The sequence below is a fragment of the Pyxicephalus adspersus genome, chromosome 4 (genome assembly GCF_032062135.1).
Source record: "Pyxicephalus adspersus chromosome 4, UCB_Pads_2.0, whole genome shotgun sequence".
NCBI lineage: Eukaryota > Metazoa > Chordata > Amphibia > Anura > Pyxicephalidae > Pyxicephalus > Pyxicephalus adspersus.
In genome coordinates this window covers 44,366,388-44,375,655 of record NC_092861.1, presented here as the reverse complement: position 1 = coordinate 44,375,655, position 9,268 = coordinate 44,366,388, and positions in this window count along the sequence as shown.

Here is a 9,268-nt window from a genome sequence, read left to right as displayed (position 1 = left end):
CTTTCTGGCAAACATATTACTAACTTGTCCTGCTGGCCACACCTGGGAACTTGAACTTGCTTGGTTGAATTGAAAAGCTTGCTGAAAGAGCTAGGTATTCAAAACTTAAAGCAAACCTAATCTTAAATTTTTACATTACCTACATTTTTACTTTTCACTCGATCTCGTGCCTGCACAGTGCAAGATCGGGTGACGTATGAAGGAGAAAGAAAATGGTGGCACCCGATGTGGAGGATGGCGTGGGACCGACTGATTTGAGTGAGTTTTTTTCCCCCAGTTTACTTCCTATTTAAAGTAGTGTTAAATGCTGCTGTACCCACTTGCTCTCTGTAGTTTCCTCTGTTGTTCTCAAAGGCTGATAAAAGTTGTTCGATAACAACTTATTATCAACAACAGTTAAATCGATTGACACAGCTCAACAAAAAAAAAAAAATGTTTGCACTTGCCAAGGATTTTTTTATATTTAGTGTATTTCAAGTCTGATGACTCCAGAAATGACATCAGTTTCATTGAATTGGCTCTAGTTCTTTTAATACAGGAATCGGAATAGACGATTTTACCAACAACAAATGTTAACACCGCATATTATCAATCTTTATTTAAACCACTGTATTGCATTTTTTATATTAAATGTAGCATTATTTTCATGAAACTTTCATTTGCCTTCTTTTTATTCATACATTTTCTTTTTTACAGAATGAGTCCTTCAAGAAGTTTTTTCAATGACCCTAATGTATTTTGCCACACTTGTGAATATTCTCTGCAAAAGCAGAGAAGAAACATTACAGAATTTGTGAAACAAGCATTACTTGCATATGTTGGTATTTAACTGGGGGACCAAGAAAATTATTGAGCTCCCCATATGGTATGCAGTACTTGTGTAGAGTGTCCACGTCAGTCAAAGAATGGAAAACTGAAAAGTTTGAAATTTGGTGTACCTATGGTATGGCGAGAGCCCAAAAATAATCCTAATGATTGTTATTTTTGTGCTGTGAATGTAAAAGGTTTCAATCGTTACAAGAAAAACAAGTAGAAGTAGCCTGACCTGTGCCGCATGGTGCTGATGTTCCCATACCAGTGTTCAGTACACTTCTTGATATTTCTGTATCCCACATAGAGAATATACAGGGTTTGGAGTGTAATCCAGGAGTTAGCAGTGTGATGGGGGCGGGAAATTTAAAAGCAGATTGCTATGTAATCTGCTTTAAAAAATTTTTTTTACAGTACAAAACACAAAAACACACAAAAGTATAAATACACATTTTAGTGCACCAAGCATAATTTCCCAGTGCCCTGATTAACATTTTGCCTACCTTTTGATGGCTTATAAATCACTTCCTGAATGTATCATTTCATCACTTTGTCTTTGACCTTGGTTGTTCCTGACTGATTGCTGGAGATCACATGGCATCCAAAAGGCATCTCGCCAGCGCAACCGCTGTTTTGGAGAATTTGAAAGCAGTGATAGCGATTTGGAGTTCCTTGTGGAATCGAGCGATAGTGATTCACCAGGAAATTTGTCATCACACAGCAAAAGTGAACTGAGCAAGGATTCTGTACCTGAGGTCAGTGCTGTGCGCACATGGTGCTCCATTGACCTTGAAGTGGACCAGGCAGCACCGCCAAGATTTCCATTCACCGGTGCACACCTGGGATGAAAATTGAGGCTGAATGCGAGGACCCTCTGGCATACATGAAATTGTTTTTGACAAAAAATTGTTGCAGAGACAAACAGGTAAGCCGCTCTTGTGTTTGCTAACTTTTACTATATGCTAATACATTTTTCGATTTGCTTTTTTTGGGCTTGGTGATCCTGCATGAAGTTGTGGGCAAACCCATGCAGAAGTGGTACTGGTCCAAGAATAAAATGATTGCCACTCCATTCTTTGGCACAGTCATGCCAAAATACCGCTTTTCCCTCATCATAAAGTACTTGCACTTCACAAACAATGAAGAATTTGATGAGAATACCCATCCTACACTAAAACAGAAAATTTGGGAAGTGTCTCAGATGATTTTACAAAATTTCCAGCAAACCTATGTGCCAGAAAGAGATATGAGTGAGATTGACAAAAGTCTAATGGTTTACAAGGGGAGGCTCAGCTGGTTGCAGTACATTGCGTCAAAGAGGGCACGATTTGGCGTGAAAACGTACATGCTGTGTAAATCCTCATCTGGCTACATTTGGAATATGGTACTGTACACTGGAATAGGGACACAGTTCAGCCCCAGATACAGCCATTATGGATTGGCAACATCTTTAGTGCTATCTCTCATTGAGCCATTGCTAGATCAAGGCTATTGTGTCACAACTGACAACTTCTACACCTCTCCTGAGCTTTGAGTTCCTTCTGCAACACAGAACAGATGCCTAAAGAACCGTTAGGGCTAACTGGCGCAACCTGTCATCACTGTTTGCAAAACGGAAGCTAAAGACAGGTGAAATTGTTGCCTGGCCGAAAGGCAAAATGATAGCCCTGAGATGGTATGACAATAAAGATGTGTGCCTGATGAGTACTGTCCATGATGCCTCCACTGTTCTGGTACACACAAAACGTGGGAAAGAAGTGATGAAACCACAGGTGGTGATTGACTACAACAACACCATGGAAGGTGTCAGCAATGAGGAAACAGCAAAGGAAGTACTACAAAAAGATTTTCAAGCATCTAGTTGAGCTGTGCCTATGGAATGCCAACATTCTGTACAAAAAAAAAAAAATGTCCAAGGCCTGTGAATCGTTCAGACTTCATTTTGCAAGTTTCCGAATCCATAGTCAAGAACCACCAAAAGCCATCAGTGGCTGTGAATAGACCTGGACGTCATGCTTCCACCGTTGTCAACCCAGAACGCTTGACCGGTTGTCACTTCACTGAATACATCCCACCAACCCAGAAAAAGGCAGCACCTACAAGGATGTGTGTGGTTTGCTGCTCAAAGACCGATGACAGAGGAAGGAAGAAGCGCAAGGAAACCAGGTTCTACTGTGATGTTGGACTTTGTGCAGCACCCTGCTTCAAAATCTACCACACCCAGGATTTCTACTAAAAATGTAAATATTTTTTTCTCTTAAATCTGCATTTAATTTATATTATTTATCAATAATATTGGACCCCTTTTTGGAAAATTGTTGTGGTCTATTATTTCATTATTTATAATTTGACTATATTATAATAAATATAATTACTATACTCGGGAGATAATCCTAAGAATTACAGGCCCACAATATAAACAAAAATTTCTATGCCAAAAAAAATAGGATCACTTTTTGCATCAAAAAACTGACAGAATTAGAATGCTAGGGAGGGTAATCTGTTGGCAAGAAAATGTTTGTTTTGTTGACCAGTGTAATCATTGAATAAAATGATATCTAGCAACAGGCCAGTGATGCCTAGGAATGTTGCTTGATTTGTTCATGCAATGATTTGTTACTATCTACTGCGTCTACAGCCGTTTACAGATCAAATCTTGTCTTTCTCTGTGTCTGTCTGTGTTTCTCTACATTTATATATTGTGTTTATATGAAATATGATGTTTTAGTATTTTATACATATAGCAGGCCTGTCATACTAGCCATGTTGGCCTGGTATATATTTTATATGTATATATTATATCTTGTTTTATATATTAAATATCTTTGTGCACACCTTTTTTTTTCCTTCCATCAATCTATGTTCTCTGTCCTTCTTCTGCCTCCATTTCCAGCACTGTTCTGTCTCTTCCGTCACCTTCTTCTATGCTGTCATATCTTCTGGTCATTGTTTTCCACTTTCTTTCCATTATTGAACCAGAAGAAGAAAATATTTTGACAAGTAAAACACATCTGGTCAAAAAAAGTAAAAAAGAAATACTGTATAGTGTAAAAAACGTAAAAATATTATAAAACCCTATTGCCAGCGCTTAGTACCCAATTTGTGGAAGCGTTCAATGCTCTATCCCTCCAATGCCCAGAACGTAAAGGTTTTCTTGATGACCACATTACTGTGATTCTGAAAGAAAGGAAAGACCCCACAACCTGTGCTAGTTTTAGACCAATAACTCCTTAATGTAGATGTGAAACTGTATTCCAAGATTTTAGCTGCACTGTTGACTTCTTAGATCCAGAGTTTGATTCACCATAACCAAGTGGGTTTTGTGCCTAACCGAGAGGTGCGTGACAATACTACTAAAACCATTAACATTATACATTGGGCTCACAATAAAGGTCATCTGCTGATGCTGAGAAGGCATTTGACAGGGTGGACTGGAATTTTATTGAACAAACTTTATCCCTTATTGGTCTTAGTGATAGTATGTTGTTGCGGATCCTCGCATTATACTCATTCCCTTCAGCCAGAATAAAAGTTAATAGTGTAATCTGACCACTACGGCTATCCAATGGGACCAGATGGTTGTCCTCTGCTTCCATTGATATTCATATTCACATTGGAGCCACTTCTACGAACAATAAGAGCTAATCCTAACATTCAGGGAATTTGAATAGCTGGTCATATGTGTAAGGCTGCAGCATTTACAGATTACCTATATTGGCTCCCCAACCACATCACTTCCTAACCTTTTGAAGGAATTCCAATATTATGGTTTGCTATCAAACTTTAAAATTAATTACCAGAAATCAGAAGCTTTAAATATATCTCTTCCGGAAGCCTAATGCAGGGCCTTGAAAAACACATTTATTCCACTGGTCATCTTAAAAAAATAAATATCTGGGTGTTTTATATCTGCAGTGATCTCGCTAGATTGTACCCTTTAAATTTTATTCCTCTCTTGGGGGCTTTTAAACGTGACTTGTCCCACTGGAATAATAAAGTGCTCTCCTAGTTTGGTCGCTGTAATGCTATTAAGATGGTGTGATGGTGCAATTGCTCCCAATTACAATTCTAACATTGTATTTTCAAAACCTAAGAGCTATTTTTACTCAGTTAATCTGGGTGCATAAAAGGCCCATGTTGAGCTGTAATATACTTAGTTTAATGAAAAAGTAAGGTGGAGTCGAAGTACCAGACCCTCGCTTTACTATGCTGCAGTACATTTAGGCAGAATAGTCAAATGGTTTAGACATGCAGATTGGAAGCATTGGATAAACATTGAGCAGGTGACAGCAGCGATACCCTTGATAGCCTTACCCTGAATTCTGTCTCAGGTGCTTTTTTGTATCCTTAACCATCCTACTGTAGGGGCGACCCTGACCCTTTTTCAAAAATCACTTAAACCCAGTGCATCCCTCTGGAGCTCTCACCCTTGAGTCCTGTGATTGGTCATAATAATTTTTTACCCGGTCTGGAAGACCCAAAATTTAAGGCTATGGCAGACCTGGGTGCTAACCAAGGGAACTTTTTCACTTGGCCACCTGGCCGACCTTAATGGAAATGAGCTCAGATCAGGTCTTTGCTGAACTGGGTTTCTGGCGTATACGACAATTACACCATTTTGTTCATTCTCTCCCGAGGAAGGACAAATTTAAGAAGACAGATTTTGAGTCTCTATGTCTGACACAGGGTCTAGTTCAGCATTTGACCTCTCATCTATATTCATCTTTAATGGCACCAGATTCAGAATTTATCCCCCCCCCCCTTGTTACAAAGTGGGCCTAGGATGTTAATGTACATCTTTCACCTGACGAATGTGATTAATTGCTCAACCCTCCTCGATCAGCTCATTATACCAAGAGACGGGTTATAAAATCCTGACAAGACGGCACAGTCCGTTTAATATCTATGTTTCTAACGACCTCAGACATTTGCAGTAGATGTAATGAACGTAGAGGCACTTTCTTGCATATTTTCTGGGATTGCCTGAGGGTCCGTCCCTTTTGGGAGAGGATGCAAAGTCTCCTCTCTCGAGTTTTATCTTATCTTACATCTCGCCTCGATTCCAAAAAAGGTTTATCACAGATCCCTTTTGATAAGGATAACTCTTTCCTTGTGCATTATGTTTTCAGCTAACTCATTCTTCCCCGATGAAGTGCCAATCCTCCCTCCCCCTTCCTTCTGCCCCATCGGATTCCCCTAATTTTAGTAGTATTCCCCCCTAAAAAATAAGAAAAAAATTACGGGTTGAGTCCATGGGGTTTACCACTATATGGTTGAAATTATGTTGTACTACTTTATTATTGCATTACCTCAGAGATATTAGAGTTACATGTGAATTTTGTAAGTGACATTTTTTTGCACTGTTATTTTGTGCTCTCTTTTTGATGTATACATATGTAGAAAGAAATTGTCATACTGATTCACTGGGGAATGCATTTTTTGTTAAGTTAGAACTTACACTTGTTTATTACTGATTTTTGGGTGGTGAATTCAGAAATTACCCCACTATATCAGGAAACTGCCTTAACAATTATAATTTTATGCTCTGTTTCTTTTCCTTGATTCTTCCTAAAGTGACATGGTGGAGACTGCACCTCCTGTGACATCCTCTCTCATCATTTTTAACCTAAGCCAAAAAAGAAACTGGAATAGCAAACAAGAGCTTGTTGTTGAAAAAGAATGTTAAAAAATTGTTAATTGTTCATTTTCCAACAACATTTATCTTAGATGCGTACAAGTCACTAACGTTTAGAGGTGTCAGTGGAAAGAACTGCAACCAACAGCTGGAACCAGGCTTCAAACATATCTATTATACACATATCACATTATTTGTTTTCTTTATAAAGAAAAAAAATGCCCCCTGCCCTAAAACTGAAATCAGTCTTATGTCCAGGTATGGAACCTGTCTGGCCAAAATAGGAGGGACAGTAAGCATGTGCTTCCCTTCCTGTCTCTACCAAGCACACAAAATTTTATTTTTACCAGGAAAAAATAGGCAATAAGTCAGTCCTGTCCATAGCGGACCCCATTCTCCATTAACAGTGCAGGGGCCATTATTGAGGGAGGTATGCCCCCAGGTTAACCTTGCTTCACCCCTTTACTTTTTGCTGGCATGTCCGGTTCTTTTAGGGGATCTCCAGACCATCAGAGATGGGACAGTAGATCCTAATTAGGAAGATTTGTTGTTGCAACAGAGAAAATCAAATGCTTAGCAGTTAAAGCAAAGAAATTCAAACTAAAACCAGGAAATACATCAATCTTTATAGGCATACAGAATCACTTCTTTATTTCTAGTTACCATTAAGCAGATTGTCCAATACAGTATAATGGGAAGTCCATATAAGCATAAAAGTTCACAAACAGTTAATGGGGTGGATAACCACGTGTCTAGAACTTTTGGCACAGAAATGACTGTCCACCATCTTGGATTCTTGTTCAAGCTGGTATTACCCGCAAGGGTCTCTTATCAGCCTTCAAAGCCATCCTGTGTTCAGCTTTCAAGGTCATCCCGCTGATTGTTTCTGGTGCAGGTGCTGCTCTCTGAAAACAATCAAACAAAGCAGTAACTATTCTTCATAGAAGCAGAGAATATTTTATATGCTATATACAGACTCCCTATATTTTTCTCTCAGGAGCAAGGTTGAAGGCTCGATTCTCCCTAACTGCCTGAAACCAAAAAAAGGTATGCTTATCCATGCTACTAACTAAACGCTGGACAGTGTTGCTTATTGGGTTCCCCAGCACAAACACTAAGCTTTTGGTGTTTTGGCAGCCAGCATCCATCTTACTCAACAGCAGACTCCTATTGCAGAAAAAGTTGGGGAGAGAAACTTGAGCATCAGTCAACTCCCATACATGAAAGCCCATGGATAGCTTAAACTATTAATGTGAGGCTTGGCTACCTGGTAGGATATCTAGCTATGTAGGAATGGAGGCTCTATTCCATCTGAAGCTCTGCAACAACTTCACGTTCCAAGACCTAGAACAAAACTTATTAGGATATGATAAAACAAAAGTTTTTTTCTCTCATGTGTAGGTGGGAAATTTGGATGTGACATACACACCTGTCAACCAATGTATATGTACAGATTGTCTAAGAAAACGTATGCTTGGCTACTAAGTGGGCTCCAGAGGAGTTACATTATTATTTAATAGGTCGACACTTTAACCTAGTAACTGTTTACACCCCACTGAAATGGATGGCAGGGCAAAAAAGAAAACAACAAAAGAATAAATAGATGGTTCCTCAGCAAAATTAAAATTTTCTATGCAGCATTGTCCAAGCTTTAAGATGGCCAATCTAGGCCATCTAGCAGATGCCGTCTCCTAGGTTCACTCCCTGTGGCCCAGCTGTGTTCCAACTAGCAGGTCGAAACAAGGGGAAGGGGTGGGGATGGGAATTGCAGGTAGAGAGTGTCTGGTAAAGTGGTAAATAATGTGTACATATGTCCCACATTCCTCTCCTCTGCATTGCTATATTAAAATTCCACTCCAGGATTTGGTGTTCCTTGGTTAAGTTCTCAGCCAACATCAAAAGACCCTGCTCTGAGAACTGCATGTCTGTGGTGGACTGAGAAAATAAAAAAGTATCATGGTGCTGAAAATCTGTTTTCCAGTGTTGTGTAGTTTGGGAACAAATATTACATTTGCTATGAGTTGAGAGAGTTTTTCCAGTTTATGTTTTAGTTAGTTGTCCATCTAGTGCAGAGGTCAGCAAACTTTTTGGCCCCTAGGCCATTTCAGGGGTAGGCAGAGCACACTAGGCCAGACTCCCGCTTGGGTCCTGCCCTAATGGCTCCGCCCCACCAGGAACACCTCCTGAAGGAAAATCCCTCCCCTCCGCAATGGATACGGAGGAGAGGGAAAGTTCCCTATTTACTCTGGTGCGTGTTAACGCCATCCGAGGTAAACAGGGAAGGGAGCCACAACACGGAGGCTCAAGAGCCGAATGCCGCTCTGGAGCTCTGGCGGCTCTGCCACGGGTTGCCGGCCGGGATTAGGCTGGATCAGCCAGGGGGCGTTAGGTCAAAACAAACTACCGGCTAGGCCATATCTGGCCTAAAGGCCAGAGTTTGCCTACCTCTGATCTAATGCAATGTTTTTTTTGTTTATATTTTATTTTGCTTAGTGTAAATATTGTAATTGTACAGTAATTGTACAAATATTGTAATTAGCTGCTGGAGTTGGTGAAACTAAGAATAATTCACAAAATTAATAATTTACTAGGACAATCTAAATTGGCAAGTATTAATATTACTTGTTTTATTAATACTTTTGAAGACCACATAATTGCACACCATGTTATTTATTAACATGAATTGTTTTACTCGGTTAATATTTAAAGTTGTGGCATACCACAAACTGCTTAAAATACCTAATGTATTTTAGGCTTCCCTGTATTCCCATGTCAATGAAAGAGCTCAGAAATGAGCTGAGAAGAGTGAAGAGACGACTTTTG